At 45.5% G+C, this 23,242-nt stretch overlaps 1 long non-coding RNA gene across 3 annotated transcripts in view, besides 1 other annotated feature; it reads right to left on the reverse strand.

Moving 5' to 3' along the window:
• Gm31135 overlaps positions 1–7,530 on the reverse strand; it is a 48,123-nt gene extending 40,593 nt beyond the window's left edge. For all 3 annotated transcript variants that reach the window (XR_870125.1, XR_870124.1, XR_001778504.1), the window contains exon 1: positions 7,420–7,530. This is a non-coding gene — a long non-coding RNA (predicted gene, 31135). The remainder of the gene's footprint in view (positions 1–7,419) is intronic.
• Positions 10,856–14,141: an enhancer, noted in NCBI's record as "VISTA enhancer mm985". NCBI's record gives its function as "enhancer in: midbrain (mesencephalon)[9/9]" and the evidence as "EXISTENCE:transgenic organism evidence [ECO:0001131][PMID:17130149]".

A 23,242-nucleotide genomic window follows, 5' to 3' on the forward strand; every position in this document is an offset into this window, starting at 1 on the left:
CTGAGGGGTTAATGGCTTTGTTAAGATCACACTACTATATGTTGTGGCTCCAAGACTCAAGCCGAGGCAGGCGAACACACAGTTAAATCCCCATCAGCCTGCATTGTTCCAAACCCATCCACAGACTTTTGATATATCTTCGCTAAGTGTTACCTTAAAAAAAAAAAAAAAAAAAAAACCCAAGAAGCCTAACAAGCAACCATAGCAGATGTGCTGATTCCAAAGTTATCATGTATGTTCTTATTCTTCAGTTTGAGCTTTTCTCTAAACCTATCAACATCCTAGGAAAGGTCTGTTTTATTATCCAATAGGTATGAGAGGAGTGAAAATCAAACCAGAGGCAAAAGAGACCACAGCTGTCCCCTTGCCTGGAGCAACTAATGAACAACTTCTTGTTCACAGAAATGACCTTCAAGACATCGGATATTAAGCAACAGTGGTGGTGCCAGAAAACACAAATGAGGTCAGGCAGCTCATCCCCTGGAGAAGTTTCCAGACGAGTCACGGGACCTGCTCACGCTGAATCTGCAGTCTCTGAAGGCTGAGAAAGCAGAGTCATGAATCCCAAGTGGAGAAGCCAGGAGAGTGGGATTTGCAGAGCAGAGGACCCCTGGACCATGGCGTCACTTCAATACTCCTAATGAAATCCATGGAAAGAGTAAAATGCAGTTTGGAGATGATAGCCCACATTTAAGACTTAATAAAGCTATATACTCACATAAGCAAAAAGGTCACCAAGCTCCAAACAAAGGGATGTTTTCTTTAAATTAAGAAAGGTTTACATAATGAGGATGGAGAGAAGGCTCAGAGGTTAAGACCACTGGCTTCTCGTGCAGAGGACCCAGGCTTAGCTCCCAGCACGCACATGATGAATCTCAGCCATCTGTAACTACAGTCCCAGGGGATCGCACACTTTCATCTGGCTCCTGAGGCACCAGGAACACAGGTGGTGGCCATACATACATACAGGCAAATACTCATACACATAAAACAAATAGGTTTAAGTTTAATATTACACAAAGGTCTATCAAAATCAGATTGTCCGAAACCAGTCGAAATTAATTTCTTTCCATGTGCATGATGTCGGGTGTAAATGTGCCAAGGACAACTTTACGACATGGCTTCTTTCCTTCATGGATCTGTGAGTTCTAAGGATTGACAGGAGAACCAGACAGAGAGGAGAGACCCACTGTGTAAAGAAGACCCAAAAAAACATGACAGCCAGACATCAAAGAACCTTCCAGAGAATGAGGGGATGTGTTTTGCTATACCAATAAATGTACAGTGTGCTTCAGCAATAGGACAAGGGGCTCATTGGGATTCAGTGGTGATGATGGTGAGCTAGAGACACTGGAGCACTGGAGACAGTAATTCAACATATATACATACATATATACATACATATATATGTATGTATATATACCCACACATATACACACACATCATCATCCAGAAAGCAAATAAACAAAACTGCTACAAAAGCACAGAATGGATTTCAAAGAAATCAGGAAATGAGAGAAAAAAGGAGACATTGAGGAAAAGAACAAATAACAGAATACAAAACAAAAGCAAGGTACAGATTCAAGTGCCAGAAACACGGCTTGGTGGGAAAGTGCTCACCTAGCACACGAGGTCCCGGGTTATGTTCCTAGCACCAAAATATAGAATAAAATAAAATAAACCAATCACAGCAGTAACTGCATTAAACTTAAATGGCCTAAAAATCAGTTAATTAAGTATCAAACTACATAAAAATACAAGAGCCAGAGCTACCTTAAAAGTATCTTAAACAGCCCAGGGGTGGTAGCACACACCTTTAATCCCAATACTTGAGAAGCAGAGGCAGGTGGATCTCTATGATTTCAAGGCCAGACTGGTCTACAGGCCAAGTTCCAGGACAGCCAGGACTATACAGAAAAACCCTGTCTCAAAATAATAACAATAACAACAACAATAATAAATAATATTGTAAACATAAAACATAAATAGGTAAAAAGTCAAACATGAAATGGTCCAGAGGATAAATATGATTGCTAAGCTAGCCTGAGGGCCCAAGTTCAAACCCAGGAACCCACAGGAAAACCCAGATGTGCAGCTCTGGTCACAGCACTCCTCCAGCGAGATGGGGAGCAGACAGGAAAGTCATTCAGGAACTCATAGCCCAGCTAGGTGAAGAATATTGGGTAGAGATAGAAACAGCAAGAGAGGCCCTGCCTCAGAACACAAGGTGGAACAAGAACCCGCTTTCAAAAGCTTATCCTCTGACCTGTGCACACACCATGGCTAATGCAAGACTGCACTCACATACACACCACACACATACATACAAAGTGATCAATAAAATGGGTACATATCGATCCACTTCCGACACGCAGCCAATTCCACAGCTGAAACCAACAGAAGCTATGAGGGCATACTGTGGAGGAGCCATGCCAACACAAAAGAGCTGTGTCATCCACCCTAACATAACTGGAGCTGTGAAAGACTTGGCAAAAACATCGTATGAACACGGACAAAGGCAGGAACCTGTCCAGTTTTGGATGAAGATAACCTGCAGCTCACAGGAGTGTGAGGGCAGGGGGTGGGGGAGGGGGAGGGTAACAGGAGGCAGCAGGGGCTGTGTAGGGAGATGTTCCAGGGTAGATAGGGGTGTTTTCTGTCATTTAATGCCCCCCCCCCCCGGCAAGTATCTGCAGACCCAGAATAATCTGCCCTCACAGTGACATCAAGATGCCCATAAAGGCCTGGTTGAGGAGAGGGCATATGAATAATCACATCACAACACAGCCCTGTGTCTTTATTTTTTCTCCAATCAGACAAACCAGTGTTAATTCTAAAACTTTGACAATGCAGTCAATCCGGTGGCAGTCATCTCCTTTATTGAATGATACTCAAATTGCATACTCTATAACTGTTTTGTGATCAAACCATGGATCTTGCCAATGAGATGTGAGTTGCTTCAGTTTGTGTCTTTAGAAAACATCTCGACTGTGTCGTCCCCCCCCCCCCCTTGGGGAGTAGTCACACATTAATCATTAGAAACACGCACCTCTACCTTGTGTATAGCAGAGAGGGGATAGAAAAGGAAGACACTCTTGTAATTACAGTTAAATAAGAGTAACCCCTGCCACACAGTCCCGTCACACATCAACTTCCTCTCAGCTCCACTCATAGTAAAGATCAATTTAAAAATGAAGCTGCAGCTGGAGATGAAAATGCATTAACTAAAATTTGGAGGAAGTCTCGCTGTGCTGGCTAAAGAGTGTACATTTTGGATTACTCCCTGAGATAAGTTCTTATCACTTTTATATGTGGTTTGTTTTTTTAACCTCAAAGTTTTTCTTTCAATCATTTCACTGCCCTTCCACTAGTCCCATAGAACTGTGCTAAGAATTACACTCTGAAGAAGAAATAAATCAGGCCCCGCATGTTAGTGAAGATGCATCCGAGATTCTCGATCAAATCGGGGCTGGACGGATGGCTCAGCGGTTAAGAGCACTGGCTGCTCTTCCAGAGGTCCTGAGTTCAATTCCCAGCAACCACATGGTGGCTCTCAAACATCTAGAATGGGAATCCAATGCCCTCTTCTGGTGAGTCTGAAGACAGCCACATTGTCTCAAATAAATAATAAATAAATCAAAAAACCAACCAAACAAACAAAAACAAACTCTAAATTAAAAAAAAAAAAAAATCAAATCGGAGCTGAAGAAATGGATCCAGGGTTGAGAGCACTCGCTGCTTTAGCCGCAGGCCCAGCAGGTACAATTCCCAGCAGCACCCACATCAGGCGTCTCACAACTTCCTGTCATCCCAGCTCCAGGAACCTCAAAGTCTTCTTCTGGCTTCCACAGATACTACGTGCATAAAGTACACACACACACACACAAACACACACGCGCGCGCGCACACACACACAATTAAACAAACAAACAAACAAACAGCAGGAAAAGTGCTAGCCTCAGATGTTTATGTGTGACTGAGATTTAAAACCCAGTCTTACAAGTTTATAAGTACGTGTTGGGGTGTACTCCACTGGACTCAGTTTCTGGGCCTGTCAAATTGGGCATGCAGGACTTTAAATTTCCAACCCCATCAAGGTGGCAGAATGCAGCTTCACCCAACCCCCCCCTAGCTTTGAGAAAGCTGAGGTGACGTCATCCGTTGGGGTTTCCAATACCTCAGTGTGAAACATAGGGATTTTACACGTGCAATTCCCTTCTCTTTCCTCTTTCCTGACCAAAGGCTGGACGCCAGGGATGAGCGGAGTGGACACCTTAACGTAGCCCCCTCCAGAAGCCTCTGCGAAGCACTACATGTTCAAGTGGACAGTCCCACAGTCATCCATGAACGGCCCCTCCCTCCCACAGCGTCCTCCCCACCCCCTCTTCTGTTCTCTAATGCCGTTTGCTGCCACGGGCTTTGTTTTCAAAATAATCCAAACTCAGGCTGGGACTAAGAATGCCTGTCACCTCCCAGAACTTGAAAGAGATTTTTAAAAATATGATTTATGGGGTTAGAGTTCTTGCTATACCCTAGGCATTGCTCTAAGGCTTTTATATAAATTAATAGCTTTCTGCCAACCATAGGCCCTATTAGGTAGGTACCAACACCTTTGATAGAGAGCACAGAGAATGTGGGCATCTTGTCCAAGAGCTCTGAAGAGATTCCATAGCTGAACTTAGACTAATGCACTTATAAGTTTCCAGGTGAACTATGGGTAAAACTTTTAAGGTTCTCTTTTGAACTCAGCATTAGCTCTTAAGGCTGTCGAATATTAAATAATTTTTTTAAAAAAGAAAAGAAAAAAACCACTTTAAAGTGAAAGTACTTCCTAAGTTGGGCTTTTGCCTCTCAAAAGAACCTTAAAGATAGGTTTATCTGACCTGCCCATATAAGGACCTCAATGTCCTATGTTGATTTAGATTCTAAGCTTTCCTGCTTAAACTTATCCTATTGATGGTAAGCATGGCTTTCACTTTAAAGGTAGATCTTTTCCATTATCTATTCCCTAAGGCCGCATCCCCTGGCCTGCATCTCTCCAGCTTCACAAATTCCGAGGCTTGACATCCGAAATCCCCTTATCAAATGAGATTGCAGCCTCTTTTCCCAATTTAAAGGCAATCGATATCCAGGTACAAGAAATGAAGATAGAGCCAGAGCAGCTGAAAGTCCTGGCCTCAGATCCTGGCTGTGTAAGCAAGATAGGGTCCCTGACAGAAGCAGAGATAAGAAGGGTTTCCTAAAGCCCAGGACTCCAGCCTCCCACTCCCTGGGCCTAGCCCTGGTCCCCCAGGAGCCTTGGGCATCCCAAGGCTGCCTGGTGAGCTGGAGGCTGGGACTTGTGAAATCAAGGTGATACCAGACTCTTTTCAGCTTCAATTTCTAAATGCCAAATTGTCATTTTAGACTTACAGATCCTAAATGAGCCCTGGGTTTCCCTTGCTTGAGGCCATATACAACCTAGCCAGGGGTCTGCAGACCTGATAGTCCTCTTCCAGAACCGAACTAATTGGTGCCCACTGCTTTATCCTTTGTCTGTTAAAAATAGGACACATGGCATTTCTGTTTAAAATGAGTTAGTTGGAATGAAGAACAGGTCTTTAATGTTAGCACCCAAAAGGACAAAAGTTTATCATAGAACAAAGGAGAGGGGAGGGGAGGGAGCACAGAGAGGGCACACCTTGCAGGACCTGCCAGTCTCCTGAGCCAGTACAGCCAGTACAAAGGCCACTTCAGCTTTGCCTGTAAAGTATCTGGATTACAGAGACCAGGATACTGTAAGGGTGTCGAAGCTTTGAGATGCTATTTTTTTTGTCTTTCTTTTGTTTAAGGATTCAAGTTGTGAGTAGGAAGTTGTGAAAGGCTGCGCAGGACTTTCCCTCAGCGATGATTGGGGGAGCGAGGGATCTGCAGAACCCCAGCACAAGACACAAGACCCACAAGACCCTTCCTTCCCTACAGAGTAACTGTTTTCAGAGGCAGGAACACCCACCTGATTTGAAGGAAGAACTGACCTTGCGGAGTAACTGACTCAGACCTAACTACGGCCTAGTTAGCAAAACAGCAGTTTCCCCAAGCCGAGGAAGCTGGCGATGACCCCAACATTCCTTTCGATTTCAAACGCAGTCCATGGACCAAAGTTTCAACTCCTGCCTTGAAACAGTACTATGGCTTGCTCTTTCCTGGAATCTGGAATTATCCTTTTTGAAGAAAGCTGAACCCTGAAGATTTTTTTTTCTTCTTCAGGAAATTGGAAGTTTCTCTGTGGAGCCAGCAGAGCATTAACCAACATCTTAGAGGCCACGGGATGAGGGATCACTTGCTCTGGAAGTGAACTTAAAACAATTATGGAAATGTATATTTATTTGCCTGTGAGTGCAGATGCCCGTGGAACCCAGATGTGCCCAGTGCCAAACTGGAGTGTATGCTCTTAACAGCTGAGCCATCTCTCCAGCCTTCATTAACATAGTGAAATAAACTAAAAATTTACCAAGCAATCAAAAGAAATGTGGGCTGGGTTGGTAGATGGGTTGGTAGAGCGTTTGTTTTGTCCCGCATATGTGAGTTTAACCTCAATGCCACATGGATTGAGTAGTGTAAATCTATCGCCCTGGACACTGTGGAGACAGAAGGCCGGGAAGTTTGTGATGAGGCAGGGAGCTGCTGTCTCTGCAGTGTGCTTGCCACACACACAAGCAGGAGGACCCAAGTTTGGATTTCTATCATCTACGTAAAAGGGGAACACAGCAGTGCAGATTTTAAAGACCAATGCTAAGTCGGCACTAAGACATATGACTGGAAAGTCTACCTGCCCGAATCCAAAAGCTCTAGGTTCAGTGAGAAATCACATGCATGTTTATCTACACATACACACACCATGTGCATACACACATGGGCACAGAGGCCATATTCATGTACATACAGATGTACAAATGCATATGTATTCCCTTATGCACACATGTGCATGTACGTACACACATCACAAGCAACACAAAGCAGCACATAACACTACATGCATGTATATATGTATATATATATATATATATATATATATATACATACATACACACACACTACATATATGCACTATACACTTACATAAGCCATACATGCACAGAAAACACTCCCATCCCCCTACAGCACACACGTGCACAAAAGCACATAGTTATCCTCTGTTGCACAGCAAGGTCAAGGACAGCTTGGCATGCATGGGGCTTTGTCTTAAAATAAAATACTAAAGTAAAAGAAAATAATTTGATTGGTTGTACATCTCAATGAACTTCGGCCTTCAGATACAGCTTGTAAAGTCTGTTTAGCCACCCAAACTGTGAGAAAGGCTTTGCTATGATATTTACAAACTCTGATTTTATAAAAACTAAATAAGCCAAACCCAACAAAAAAAAAGTCTGCACAATTTACCTAAGACTTTCCGATGGCTGCAAGAAGAGTGTGTTAACTGAAACTCCCCGGTGGAGCAACAGCCGCCGCCAGCAGCTCAGAGCCTCCGTTTTAATTGAATTCTCGGAGAGAGCATCACCACAGAGTGCAAAAGGCTTTGTCACTCGGAGCTCCAAGCTGCTCCAGCATCATTAGCATGCCATTACTGTCTGGTAAAACAGTGACTTTGACCCTGTCCTCTAACTAAGCCTTATTCATACTACACAAAGGCAGTGAAACTGGCTTGTAGCTTGCTTTCAAGGAACTCTGTGAACAGATAAAAGGCAGGATACAGCAACGACTTTTTTACTTTTATTTGTGTATTTGTGTATGTGTGTGTGTCTGTGTGTGTGTGTGTGTGTCTGTGTGTGTGTGTGTGTCTGTGTGTGTGTGTGTGTGTCTGTGTGTGTGTGTGTGTGTGTACTGTACTAGCAGTGCCACACAGTTCATATGTGGAAGTCAGGGGACAGCTTTGTGGAGAAAGTTCTCGGATCAAACTGAAATGGCCAGACTTCCACAACAACTGCCTTTACCTGCTAAGCCATCTCACCGGCCTGCTGTTTGTTTTAGAGTTTTTCCTTTTGTTTTTAATACAATACTTGATAACTAGGTATTTTTATCAGACTCCAACTTAAGATATTACTTGTAAAACTAGTATTATACATGCTATGTATTTTAAAGGCAGGAGTGAAGTTTTGTGCGAAGAGAGTTTGGATGTGCACAAAAACCATGTTGGTTTTTGACGAAAACAATAGATAATTATGAGAGTTCTGTAGAACTATGAATGATAACTGCTCCCACCAAAGCTGCTTTGCTGTAAGACATAGAAGCCAAGCCCCACCCCCACCCTGCCTGAGTCCTGCAGGCCAGGAGGAGCAACCCGGAATGAGGCTGAGGGAAATGCCCTGCTGCCCAAAACTGGTTAACTGTAATTCCTTCATAAAGACTTACACTTGGTCAAAAAGGCTGCCAAGAGATGGGAACTGTTTTATTTTGTTTTACTTGTTTGCTTTGTTTTGTTGTCATTTTCACCTAAACTCTGCATTTTAAAGAAATAATAAAAAGAGAAGTAATTAAAAGACTAACTAATCAGAGACTTCAGATCCAAAGACTGTACCCTTTGAAAGTTTTAATCATTGGCTTGAGAAAGCCCATTCCTAGATGTTACTTATTTTGGCAGTTGCTGGGGATTTGAGTCGGGGTCTCCCCAACCTTGTTGCCTACAATTTAGAGAGTAGGGTTTTCACTCAAAGGCATGCAAGTCTCGTGGGTTGGCCATTGAAACAATGCTGAGACAGAAGTTTTCTGCGTCCCCTATCACTGCCACGTTCCTCAGAGCTCCTTGGGCCAGATTTAATACTTACTTTGTGACTCTATCAGGTGCAAGAGAACAGATATTATCCACAGCAAGGAAGTTATCACCCATACCAAGCACATGAATTTACCTTGTTAGCAAGCGTGATGTGTGTTCTAATGTTACTATACTGCTCTGTACCTATAGACCATCAAGTTAATACAGTCACAAACGACTCACCGGAGCATGCACAGAGTGCATGATGTGCAAAGCATGAAAGGAAGACGATTTTGCACGTCTGTACTCAAACAACTTTTGGTCTGGTTTCTCCAAAGAGAAGATATGGAAAGAAACCAAAGTGGTAAGGAGCAGCACACAGTTTGGGGGGAAAAAATAAAATGTGGTAAAACTGTGTTCATTTCACTAAGAGAGTATGGTCACATTAATTAAGATTTGAGTCTAATGTAGGTTTTTCTTCTTCACATAATTTTTAAATGTGATCTACATCTTATCAACCTTGGCATCAAATACAAATCAATAAAATGTGGCAACGTTAGAATGTTATCAGTGATCGTGGACCCAGTTTCTGAGGAAATGTGACTTAAATGGAAAGTATTTAAAATGGCTAAATAGAAACACTGGTCAAAAAAATATGTGGGATAACGCATAATACAAAACAAAGAATCACATTTTAACCTCCATATGGTTCCCTAAGGTGTGAAAATCAAGGCCCAAATTTCAAACACTGTCTAAAAATTCATTTATAGAGGCTTAAATGGTAACAGACTTTTAGGTTTTAAAAAATTCTCATTCTAGGGGGAAGAGGAAAAAAGCCAGCAGCATTTTTCACATACGCCCCTGTTGCCGTGGAACAGAGCCTGCCAGGTAAAATTAATTGTGTCATTGTATTATTTTCTAATTAAAATGGGAACAAACAAGTAAGATAAAAGCCAAAAATAAGTGAGAGAAATCTGGACCGTTAATTGTTTCTGGCTCCAACTAATTTTTAAATGTCTCAGGTTAAGAAACGAGCACACGTTTAATTCTGACAAAACCATATTTCCTAGCCAGACATCAGAGCTCATGGCTGCAATCCCAGAACTCTGGAGGTGGAGACAGGAGGGTTTCCACAACTTGAAGCCAGCCAGCCTGGGCTACTTTGTAGTGGTTTTCAGACCAGCCTGTGACTCTGTGTAAGATCTTGTCTCAAACACACACACACACACACACACACACACACACACACACACACACCACTTTCTCTGCTAGTCACCAAATTAACATTCCAAGCACTGGGAGAAGAATTTGAACCAAATTTTTGGAAGCAGACAGGAAATGCTAATTTTAAAAGCTATTTATTAACATAAACTTTAATCCCAACACTTGGGAGGAGAGGCAGGTGGATCTCTGAGTTCCAGGCTAGCCTGGTCTACAGAGTGAGTTAGTTCCAAGATAGCCAGGGCAATACAGAGAAAAACTCTTGACTTGAAAATGGATCGTCTATTTTAAATAACAGGGGGACTTTTGACCTGTAATGCTGTTTTTGTCAGCTCATTGAATAATTCCTGATTGATTATCCTTTTTTTTTTTTTTTTAATTCCCTGAAGGAGTACTGCTTCCCCCAAGTAGCTGAGACTGGTTTAATAAACACTTGCAGTGTGAATGTGGGTGAGCTTTTCTATTGATGCTTTAACTTCACTTCAGGTTAATCAGCCCACGTCACTAGCGCAAACATACTTGAAACACTAAAATGAGAATGGACCTGACAGGCCCGTGACGTGTACACAATGATTTTACAATTGCTACTTAAAACTAAGTTCCTTTGGTCAGGGTCATACTTTAGATATGTTACCTATATTGTTAGGTTCCACAAAAGAACACAGGGCTCATAGCAACAGGGGCAGAATAAATGTCTCCATGAGATTCCAAGGGCATTAGTCACTTGATAGCTTGTGTGGTGCACAACAAAGCCGGGGCCAGCTAAGTCCTTTCGGATACACAGAAGGAAGGGCTCAGACAAAAGGCTGAGGCTGCCGCCTGATATCCAAGAGCAAATGACAACTCTTAAAACTCTCCCTGCTCTGAACTGCTCAAGAAAATATGAAAGTAATTTTCAAAGAGCATGGCTTGACGCTTCTCTCCTAAAAGAAAATCCTCCCCAGAGTCTCTGATTAAAGAAGGGCGTAATCACTCTTTCTGATTCACTCTGATTTCACCTCAAAGGGGACCCGAGGTTTCTTTATACCAAGTTGACTCTTACTTCAAACCAAAGGCAGAAGAGAGGGAAAAAAAAGTCAAGTCAGTTTGAGCAGCCTCTCCCAAAAAGCTCAGAACGTCAGGTTATTTATAGGTGTTAAACTGAACCTTTAAACACAGAAATTGCCAGCCTCTATCTGACGCAGCGTGTAAGACAAGGACACAGGTCTTGTGCAACTCTGAGGTGGGTTAAATAACTCAGACACAAAATTTATGTGCCTCGTGCCATCACGGCTTCTGACCCAATGCTGTATAGTCTGTAGTGAACGTGAGTGGCGCGCACATGTGTGTGTGTGTGTGTGTGTGTGTGTGTGTGTGTGTGTGAATGAATGTGTGATATGTTGTATGTAAAGAGTCCAAGGCAAGAATCAGTATCCTGTCCTGCCCATAGATGCACAAGCACCCAGCATCCAGAGGGTAAGGTAGTGTGTTCCTTGATGAGCGCTCTGGGAACAAGCCCAGCCTGGAAAGGGTTGAGAGCATAGGGCTGCCAGGCCAGCTCACACTCCCGAGCCAGTGAGCCTGTCCAACTAATCGGCCGGGTTTGTTTGCACAGCTTTGCTGGAGCGTTTGCAGGGATGCACCCCCAGCTCCCCGCAGAGCCTGAGAGAGAGTGGCCAGCCAAGATACCAGCGGGACCAGGATTCACCTGCATGCCCAGATACGGGCAGAAAAAACATAGCACAGTTTGTCCAAACAGCCCTGGGCGCTGCAGGATGGCTGTCCCCGAGGTCTTCCCCCAGCTTTGCTGCCAGGGGACACCAGCCAGGTTTATCTAAGGGCTGAGATACACTCTTTGAAATTCGCAGTCAGGCAGGCCTGCTGTGACCCAGGGAGGGACTTCTAGAGCTCCCCCGGGGAGCCAAGCTCTACCTGGAAACGCTTGGCAGACACATTCAATGAGGTTCCCACAGCCCACAGCCTTAGTCAGCACCTGGTCGGTGGAGTGACTCAGAAATTGGGAGCGAGGAGGGGCTTCAGGTTTTCTGAACCCACTGTCACGTACGTCACGTGATTAACCAAAGCATGAGCCTGCTCAGAACCACAGGCAGGAGCCATCTGCCTTTGTCTTGCCTTTGTTATCTTACAGAACCAGCACGGGGAGGAACAGCCTTTGACTTTCCAGATTCCCCCACCACCATCACCAACCCCCACCTCCAGCAGCAGGCTGGGTGATAACGTTTTTGATTAAGCTCTTGCACACATCAGCAAAGCCTAATTATGAAAGATCTAATAATATATCGCCGTGTTTCTCTGACAACCACGGGCGTCTCCTCTCAGCATCCTCCGAGCTATTGGAAAGGGGAGCAGACACTGACACCTCGCACTAACTGCACAGGGAGAGGGCCAGGCCTAGAACCTTCTGCACAGGACGATTGGGGTCTTTCTGCAACACCCATCTCCTGCAAGGGCAAACTTGGCTATACACAAAAAGGGATTTGTTTGATTTTGTTTTTTAAGTCGGGGGTGTGGGGTGGGGAATTAAGCGTTGTTTGGCAATTAAAATAAGTGGAATGAAGAATCATCTCATTAGCATTCCTCCAGTGGCAAAGGATGTTCAAACCTTGCGACCCTGGCGGTAAGATGCCTCACACTGCCGCTGCTTTATGTATAGCTAAAAATACATTCGGTGACACTTTAACCGGCAAGAGAAAGCACTCCGTTTCTCTATACATATGGAAATAAGCTCTCTCCGGAGACACCTGGAACAATGGCGGCAAAATCTATATCAAAAGAGACGCAGCCTCTGCACAGCTTTCCTTTGTGCCCAGAATGCTTGTGGCAGCCCTGAGTTCATGGATTTCTACCGTGGTGCAATTTAAAACAAATGATGCTTGCTTACCTCCAACCCCCACCTCCCTGCAGGCAGCTTGCCTGCGTGTGCAGGCAGTATACCAGGGGGTCCTTCACAGAGGAATTTGCCACATACACTTGACACTTGATCAAAGCAGGGGCATTTGTCTCCCTGAAACAAAACTGCAAACACCAAAGGCCCTGGCCCCATGATGCTCCTGGGTCTTCCTGCACAGCCTTTGTGACCACGGTTCAATTTTGTCCTCTGACAATCCTTCAAATTACACTTTCCAGGAAAAGAAAATAAAAAATCATGAGTTTTTTTTTTTTTCTGCAGAATTATGAGGGCATCCAGGAGACTAGTCTCATCTACTAAGTTCCAGGACAGTGGCAAAGAGGAGACTCTAGCCTCCCTAGACCTCTGGCTTGTAAGAGAATCCCTACCCGCTTGTCTCCTGTCTCCAATACCACCGGCCTGGTGACTTCTGGGTCCTGAAAACAACAGATTTGGCTACAGCTGGAGGACGTTTTCCCACTCTGGTGTCCAGCTGTGGACGTCATTCTGTGACCACGTAGCCAGGCTCTCTTTCATTTTATGAAGGTCGTGTGTCTTTTCATTTCCTCCCCTGATTCCCAGTCCTGAGGCTGGCTGCGTGGGCTGGTGGCAAAGGCCTTGCCTAGCAAGAACAAGGCCTGGCTTCCATCCTCAATATGGAGAAAGGGAAGAGGGAGGAGAGAGTCCTAGTGCAGCTCTTACATTTGATGTTACTTTCTCTGTCCTGTCTCCATCATGCCGCTCTTCTTTCCTCCCCTACTTTTTCTCCAGTTGGACAAACAGCTGAAGTTCCCTGTACGTTATCATTATCAGGCCAGAGCTGCACTTGGTAAGCTTGGGCTTCTCCATTTCCCCCTGATAGATTAACAGTGTCTAGCCCAGAAACCATCTTTAAATTCCTGACAAGTTCCCAAGGCGAATGTGGAGTCTTGTTTTCCCCTAGGTAAGCTCACAGTCCATTAACCTACCCAGGGCAATGGGCACTGGCCACCCAGAGTCTCCCTGACAGCAAGGTAGAAATCATTTCTGTGATCAAGGTCTGATATCTCACCTCTAAACCTGTGTGGTGAGGGTGGCTGGTCTGCAGGAAGTGCCTCCGAAAAGGAGTTAACCATATCATTCAATTTCCTGTTGCTTTGTTTCTCTCCGCCTGATAAGCCTTTATCAGACCAAAATGAAACTTCGCTCTGATCTGGAGCTGGGCAGCTCGGTAGACACATACATACCTTTGATAGCTCCCCTCTTGGGAAGCAGGGGAGTCTAATTGATAAAGTACGAAAACCTGAAACTGGAGCCCAGAAGTCTAGACACAGTGTGAGCCGACAAATTGTAACCCAATGGTTTAGCTTTGACGCTCACTTCAGACAGGAGGAACTGAAGAGTTTACTGTCCTGGGCTTAGCTACCTGTATAAACTGAGGCAAAACAGAAAGATACAATAAGAAATGTTGGCCAGTGTCACTTCTGAAAACTCTCTGAAAAAAATCAGAAATTTAAATTAAAGTTAAATTTACTTAAAAAGTAAATTAGTATACACACACACACACACACTTCCCATGCCTTTTCCCCACCTAAGATCATTTTGTAAAATTTGGGATATTGGTAAGATAATTAATAGGCAGTTCATAAATTTTACAATTACCTATCAAAAGGAGATAAGAACCTCAAATGGTAAAAAAAAAAAAAAAAATTACCAAGTGTTTTGGGATGTGGTTTGACAGCTTCTTATACAATTACATATATATTTGTTTAAAATCTTAAAACTGTTTTCACTGTGTGTCTGTGTGCAAGGACAGGAGCACACCTCACTTCACACCTGTAGACAGTCAACAACAGCATGCAGGAGTGTGTGCTCTCCCTCCACGTGGAATCAGAGTCAGGTGTCAGGCTTGCTAGCAAGTGCCTTTACTCACTGAGCCATCTTGCTGGCCCTAATTACACCTTTTGATCTGACTTTTGAGGTCCTGGCCATTTACCTAAAGGAAAACATACACATACATCCTCACAGAACCTGAGCAGAATTACTTTACAGCAGTGACTTTCTCCAGAATTTCCAAGCAATGGAAGAAATCCAGATACGCTGCAGTCAGTGAGTGAACAGACAAGCTGTGCTATATGCAGGCAAGGAAGCATGACTTAGCAGTAAAAAGAGAAAGATGTTCTCAAGCCACAAAAAGACATGGAGGGACTTTCAGTGTTCATGGCTGGATGCAACAGACAACCTCAAAAGAGAGTGTGCTGCGTGCTTCCTCTTACACATTCTACAATCAGGAAAGCTAAGGAGACAACAAAAAGTCTAGTTCCCATGGTGCAAGGGGATGAAATCTGAATAGGTGAATACTGGGGAACTTCCAGGCAGTAGGGTAGATAAGTAGTGATGGATACATGGTGTTACACATGTGTCAAAGTCCTCAGAATGTAAGCAGAGCGAAGGCTAATGGAAACTATGTAACTATGATGCATTAACTCTTCACAAGTAGAACATACAACCAGCCATAATAACAAGAGAAATAATCTAGGCGGAGGGGGTGGGGTGGGGAGTCTACCTGCTACTTGATGTTTCTGTAAATCAGATCCCAAGCAGAGATGATAGCTCAGTGGGCAAGCTGCTTGCCACTCCAGCCTAGCCACCTGCGTTGGAATCTCCAGAATCCAGGAAAAAGCCACGTGCAGTAGCACACACCTGTTATCTGATGTGTCGGTGGTGGTTGGGTGACTGGGACAAGATCGTCTCCAGATGCTCAAGAGTCTTATGCAGCAGCAAAGAAACCTGTCTCAAGCACGGTGAGGACTGCTTCCTGAAGGCTGTGCTCTGACCTCCTCAGACATATCCTGGTGCACAGACACCCACATTCACACACATATGGGCACACATACACAGCTCTCTCCTCTCCTCCCCTCCCCTCCCATACCCTCCCCTCTCCTCTTCCTCCTCCTCCTCTTCTTCATCTTCTTCCTCCTCCTCCTCTCTCTCTCTCCTCTTTCACTGTCTCCTCTCTTTCTCCTCTCTCTCACTCTTTCCTTTTTCCTCTCCCCTCTGTCTCCTCTCTCACCTCATTCTCCTCCTCCTCCTCTCTCTCTCTCTCTCTCTCTCTCTCTCTCTCTCTCTCTCTCTCTCTCTCTCTCTCTCTCTCACCCAATCTCTCTCATACACATACACTTATCAATTATTTTAAGAAGACACACTAAAGATATTCGAGGTGATTAAAGGTATCTATGGATTTTACACAAACATGCCTTCAGTGGCTGAGTACATTTTGTATATATACTTTTCAGTCTAAGGATTATAGACTATTTTTTTTCATTCACAAACTCTTTAAGCATTCATATTGGGGAAACAGTAACATTTATCCCCAAACATTTTATTCTTAGAATGAAAGAGGAAAACTCTTAGTTTCCAAGTGAGTTAGTCACCCCAGTTCACCGCCCCAGTGTAGGCCAGCAAATGAGCTGTTCCACTCACCCCTGTTAAATCAGCCCTACTGAGACAGCTTATTACTTTGTAGACACAACCTTACCAAGGATGCTCTTGACCCCATTCTCCTCTCCAGTGATGGATTATCATCCATCATCCAGACTGACCTACTATTACCCTTAATCAGTGAGTCCTAGGGGCCAATCTGATGATGGGTCATCAAAAAGCAACTTAAGCTAGGAACCCTTCACTGGCACGGGATGGCAGCGTTCTCCAGGGCTATCTCAAAGGCTATCTCCTTGATGTGGGTGTCACTACCCCGAGTTGAAAAGGAAGAAGCTAAAATATTCATGGCATCTCCTATTTTCTGTCTTCAACATTGAATTTAACATTTTTTTCGAGGGAAAACAAAAACAGATCGATGCCAGGATCTTTTTCTAAAACCATTGACACAGATCACAATATCTTCTTTACTGTAATTAAATGAGTTAATTCTCTGTTGGAAAAGAGAGAAATGCCACTTTAATACAAAATGCACCCAGGACTGACATTACAGAAGTTGAAAATGCATTGGACACTTTGAGTGTAGTGCACTGAAGCAAAGCAAGACTGTAGACACCGAGCTAGCATCTGCAGAGATAGGAGGGGATGGGGGTAGGGGCGGTAAGGAGAGAAAGACTGGGAAAGGAGATAGGGCAAGACAGAGAGACAGGAAGATCTTCACATGGCCACAAGTAGGCCAGAAGGCTGTTGTACGAATGTGTCCTCTAAAGGTGTGTGGTGGAAACCCAAGTCCCAGTGCCACACAATGGCCTCTAATGAGGGGTGGTTAGTGATCAGGACCAAGGAAAAGGACCACATCAGCTGATGTGGTGCGTAATTTACCTTTCCCCTCGCTGTGTCTAAATATGGAAAAGGCAACTTAACGGAACGATTTGAGACAGAGTCATGACAGGGAGGCGTGGCAGTGTAAATGTGGGGCTGGGATCCCTCACGTCGCCACCCCCTCTGAAAGCAGAAGTGTAACTGACCATAAAAACCTTTGTGACGCCCCCTAGTGGTAGCGTGCCCTAAAAGCTTCAACGTGGAGGATATACTTTCTCTCTCCCTCCTGACCTCCCTCCTCTCCCATTCATACCTCTAGAAACTGTGAGATGAAAACTTCTGTTCTCTGTAACTTACCCAGTCTCAAGGATTCTGTCATAGCTGCATAAAAAAAGACTCTTTGAAAAGAAATTCATCCACATTTTTTCATTTATTTTATGTGTATCTTGTGTGTATGAGAGTGTATGCATGTATGTATGTATATTATATGCATGCCTGGTGTTCAAAGAGGCCAGAAGACGGTTCAGAATTTTTAGAACTGTAGTTACAGTTAGTGGTAATCCACTATGTGGGTCCTGGGGAGGGAACTGCGGTCCTCTACCAGTGCTCTTAGCAGCTGAACTATCTCCCTAGCTTCCATTTACAGATGTCCACTTATCCACCTCAGCATTAGGATTTTTTGGAAGGCATGACCGAAGGAATTCCATAATTATTTTTATCCAATTATTTTTTATTTTTCTCAGATTCTGCTGCCTGAAGACACAAAGGCTCTGTAGTCTTCTGGAAGCCAACACAATGGCTCAAGGCCAAGGCCATTGCTCAGCAGCCAGTGCTAAGTTCATGCACTGGGGTCAGGGGCGCATGCACTGGGGTCAGGGGCGCATGCACTGGGGTCATGGCGCATGCACTGGGGTCACGGCACATGCACTGGGGTCAGGGGCGCATGCACTGGGGTCAGGGGCACATGCACTGGGGTCAGGGGCACATGCACTGGGGTCATGGCACATGTACTGGGTTGGTGGCACATGTACTGGGGTCAGGAGCACACTGCTTTGAAAAGGTCTGCCATCTCACTAATGTGGGAAGTCGGTGACTTTAGTTTGCTTGCCCCCTTTCTTCTTTATTTCAGCTGGGAGTCAGTGCAGCATGCTGCTCTGAGATCTGGCTCCACTGTGCAGTGGCCAGCCACAGTCCTGGACTGTCCACAAAGCGAACTCCATGTTCCTCTCTGGATTTAAAGTCTTTGTTTAAAAAAAAAAAAAAAAAGTCTTTGTTGAAAGACTGCTGCAACAAAAGGCAGTTTCCACACAGGCAGGCAAAGAGCTGATAGCAGATGACACACTCGTTTTCCATCCCACACCTAGGGAACGTCTCACAGGCCACCCGCCACCAGCTCCCTGACAGTTCCAGTCCCCAGTGGCTGTTACCCAACTCCTGCTCCATTCCAGAGCCTACGTACAGCTACCTCAAGAATTCTAGACACAGGCTGGAGCGATGGCTCTGTGGTTAGGAACACACTGCTCTTACAGATGATGCAGGCAGCTCACGACCACCTGTTACTCCAGCCCCAGGAGACTAGACAGGGACACCCAAATATGCACACAGACACACACATACCCATCACTAAAAAGTGAAATAAGTTTACTTTTAAAGAATCCCAGGTAATGTTCCCCAAGCTCCATCCATTTACTGTCCTTCTGGGATGGTTCGTTCCCGCTTGAGGCTCATTGTTCCTCCTTCAGTTGTTTTAAGGAAAGGGTAAAATGAGCTCCGTAACAGTTAGCTTCTAGTTTTTATACACATGTATTTATGTAGCAGTGAACATGGGCCAAAGAAACCAGAAAGGGGCCCAAGAGCAGGGGCAAAGACACTTTACGGGTGGAGGGGTACGAGGACAAGAAAGAGAAAGAGGAAAGATCAGAGACAGGAGAACACAGGTGAAGATAGTGGATGGGGAGGGGGTCGGGGGATCGGGAAGTTGAGGACAGGGGGATGGGGAGATGGGGGAACAGGGAGATGGGGGATTGGAGAACTGAGGGCTGGGGATAGGGGATTGTGGATTAAAATGGTGACCCACCACAGGGCTAGGGCCACTCATGGACTGCGCCAGGTAGGCATTGGGCTGTAAGAAGCCGCAGGACCCCCACCACCACCCCCCACCCCGCTCTGGGGTTGGAGTAGCGCATGGACCTTGCTGGAGTCTGGCTCAGACTCTCAGGCACCACAGACGCTGCTGGGTGCCATGGAAGAGCCAGCTCTGGGGGTTGCTTGGCTTGGTGGGACTCAGAGAGTCCTTCCTGCAGGAGGTTAGATACAACGGCTCATTAGAGGAAGACCTGCTCCATCACTCCAGCATAGCGGATCCCGATGAGAAGAGTCAGTCCGTGGTTTTAAGGCATTTATTGTTATGGAGTAGAGGTAGAGAGAGAAAAGGAGAGGGAGAGAGTAGAAAAGTAGAGGCTGGCCACGTGGAAAGGTGGGGGGAATGTGGAGAGAGGGGGATCAAGAGGGCAAGAGAGAGGGGCAAGAATAAGAGAGTAAGAGAGGGAGGAGGGGGCAAGCAGCCCCTTTTATAGTTGCCAGGTAACTGTTGGGGAGGAGCACACCTGGCTGTTGCTGGGGAACTATGGGATGGAGTCCAGACAGAACGGGGGGAGAGGGGGGCGTTTTGGGTGTTGCCCTGCTTGACTGATGGTCACCTGGGGCCTCCTGGCAGGAACCTAAGAGTCTGGAAGCATGGCAAACTTCCATCGCTTGCAGAGTTACCTGCTAGGTCTCCGGGGTTTAAACCTAGCCTGACCAGAAAACAGGCTGCCTTTCACAGTCCCACAGGAAATAGGAGGGAGGGAGAGAGGAGAACAGGGGAACAGGGAGATAGGAGAGCAGATGGAGGGATCAGTCAGTATATATGAAAATGCAGATAAATTTTAATGCTGAACACAGACTATTGTGTGTGCAGTGCTTGGTATGGTGCTGGCCACATGATCTTTCATGAAGGACCCAAAGTGCAATTATCTCTAACAGACAGCAGTTAACATAGGGCACTTCCTCTCACACACTATTCAGTTCTGTAAGACCTCTGGTGCCTACCTTTCAGACTCTGCGTTAGGTGGAGCCACACAGCCAGTCCCATCCCTGCCCAGAACAGGAATGACCTTCTATGACCTTCTGGGTCAAGCCTCAGCCCCTTTGTACCCACTTCTCTGCTGCCTCTACAGCCTCCTAAAACTAAGTTGACCTGATGAGAACAGCTGACCGGAAGCAAGGCAGGGAACCAGCTGAGCTCAGGGAATACACATTACATAGCCCTGCCATGGGTCTAAAGTTGTGTTGTCTCCTGTGCCTGAGACAGAACCAGCCAAGCCTACTCTCGTGGACACCAGGACCAGGTTCTTCATTCAGTATGGACAGAGTCCTTAGCAGTTCTTGCCGAGCATCCCCCTCCTTTGACTATTGACGCATATGGCCTTCAAAGAGGTAATTAAAGTGAGACCATTAGGGTGGAGTCCTAACCCTGCAAAAATGGTGTCTTTATGAGAGAAAGAGATCCAAGATGAGTGAACAGAGACAGGGGGACGCCTATATGAGTCAGGAACAAAGCCTTGGGAGAAACCAATGCCCACACCTAGATCCTGGACTTCTACCTCAGAAGTGGGGAAATACGGCCCATTGTTAGATTATGGCATTTTCTTTTCTTTTTCTTTTTTCCCCAGAGCACAAGCAAAGCTGAAACAGTGTTTAAAAAGTCTGAGAGATTTAGACATCAATCAACCCCAGGGAACAAAACCAAGCCCTTCCCACAGCCGCAGGGCTGTGAAATCAAGGAATGACCGGCAGTGATGGGAAGCTCCCACAGCCCCGCCACTGAGCACCCACAGCTGGTGTCATACCCTACATATGTGACTCAGCTCTCTGCCAAGGTGTGTCGGGTAAACCCTTCTTCCCAGGGGAAGATGCTCACTCCCATGGGAACATCTATAAAGACGACAAGGAACGCAGCTGCACACAAAGCTATTTTTCTTTGGACAAAGACTAAAGAGCCATGACTAATTCTTTCTAGGGTGTCTTGTCTCTTTAACCCTCTCTTGTTTGTTTATTATTTGTGCTAATTCCCCTCCACACCTCCACTTCCATGTAGCAAGGACAGAGCTTATATGGTTGGCTTATAAGACTTCCAACGAAGTACAGAGCTGGTCTCCTCAGCTGAAGACCTGGGGGCAGGAAACTGAAGCTGGAAATGGGGTACTGAGGAGAGAAGTGAACCCTCAGCTCTGGCAATTCTGGGAAGGTAGAACAAGGTGGTTTCTGGTGGGAAGAGTGATAACGGCTTGTGAAGGTCTGCAGGTCTGATACCTAAGGAAAGGTATCTGAAAAGGAGGACTCAGAAAGAGCAATTTCAGAAAAAAAAGATTACAAACTTTAAACTCTGCGGCAAATTCTTGGTGATTATTTCCCAGAGGGAATTTGGTAAGACCCAAAGTCAGAGAAAATAGAATCTCCCAAGGAACTGGACATCCTGGAAAAACTTCACAAAGACTTAGAAAAAATACCGAAACTCCAGCGATCGCCTTTGAGTAGGCTCAGGGACAACATCTGTTGGTAGAGAAGTCATTAAAATAACAAGGAAATAATAATCTATCAAGTCAGGCAGAGTGGTGACAACAGATTGCTCAGGGGCCAGGGATCTCCATGGGGCAGCTTCCTGGGGAATTTCTGGGAAGGCCAGGCAGGGTCTGGAGCTGTTCTCAGGGACACTGAAAGGGGCAGAGTCTGAAAAAAGAAAAAGTCCCTGACCCACGCCTGGAGGGAACCAGTAGAGGCAAAGGTGGTAAAAATGCTGGTGAAGGGGAATCCAGCTAGGGGTGGAGGGACGCCATGCTGCAGCCCACTACCAAGCCAGGCAAGTATAAGGAAGGAGTTCCTGGGGATTTGGGCTACAGAATTAAACCTGTCACTACTAAACCTGTCACTACAGCACAGACAGGGCAGAGGGCAGAGGGCAGAGGGCAGAGGACTCTTCAATCACAACAGCTGGTACACAATGTCGGATAAGGCTACAAGACTGGACTGTTTCTTCCAGAAGCCCCACAGAATTCTCTGGAAATCATGACCTGATCCTACTATCCCCACAGCCTTGACCTGAGCCAGCTGCCCTCGGGACCTTGAGGTGGCTGGTAGCCATGGCACCCCAGGGAACTGTCTGATAGAACAAGGGGCACACTGCACAGAGCCAATATGGGGAAACCCACGGCACAAGCTGCCCCTGTGATCTCCAAGTGAAAAGCAGAACTGGGTGTGACTGATGAGGCTATGCTCAGGACTTGTCCCCAAGCTCTGAGAAAGTGTGCCGTCACAGCGCTATCACTGCAGCATGCAAGAGTTTCATACGGACACATCTTACTCTCTATCCTTCCCAGGTTTTTGTTTTGCTCTTTGTTTTTTGAGGCACGGTCTCATACAGTAAGCTGGCCTTTGAATGCATAGCAATCCTCCTGGATTAGCCTCCTGTGTTCCCAGTTAATAGGTGTGTACCACTGTTACCAGTTTTTATTGTGTATCTTTCAATAAAATAAGTGCCCAGGGTTGCTGGTGCAGTCTCACCTGGAATCTCTCCGTCACTCAATGCCTGGAATTCCTTCCTAACAATTTCACACAGCCATTCGCCTCAGTCACCTGCATGGTCCCCATGGCCAAGATCCCAAATATTCTAAGATTCCAACAGCAGCTTAAGTCAAGAGAGCACAGTGGGTGTTCAGACACGGTGCCAGAGACTTCCATTCTGTCTGTTGGGAGAATCTCAGGAGACGGCCAAAAATCCGTGGGGGTGGATGAAAAGCAGCAGAGTGAGGTGTGGTGTGGCTATTTGGTAAATGCAAAGCATGGTCCACGCATGAGTCATTTCATAGCAATCCAGTATTCTCTAAAGTAGAGCTTATCATTTTACATCATTAGCTCCGATCATAAAAGGTTATTATGATCGGAGCAGAAAATGATGCCACACCATGTCTGTATGAGAGGAGACGCGGCTGACTACCTATGCTGAGCCACAGGTACCCACAGAACTCCTCAGGAAGAGGCAGAGCTATGAGCCAAGGCTTAGCTCTACATCCTCCCCAACTCTTGGCCTACACCCTTCTGGATTTGGTTGCTGGACATTGACCTCAGAT

This window comes from Mus musculus, chromosome 8 (assembly GCF_000001635.26).
Source record: "Mus musculus strain C57BL/6J chromosome 8, GRCm38.p6 C57BL/6J".
Classification (NCBI taxonomy): domain Eukaryota; kingdom Metazoa; phylum Chordata; class Mammalia; order Rodentia; family Muridae; genus Mus; species Mus musculus.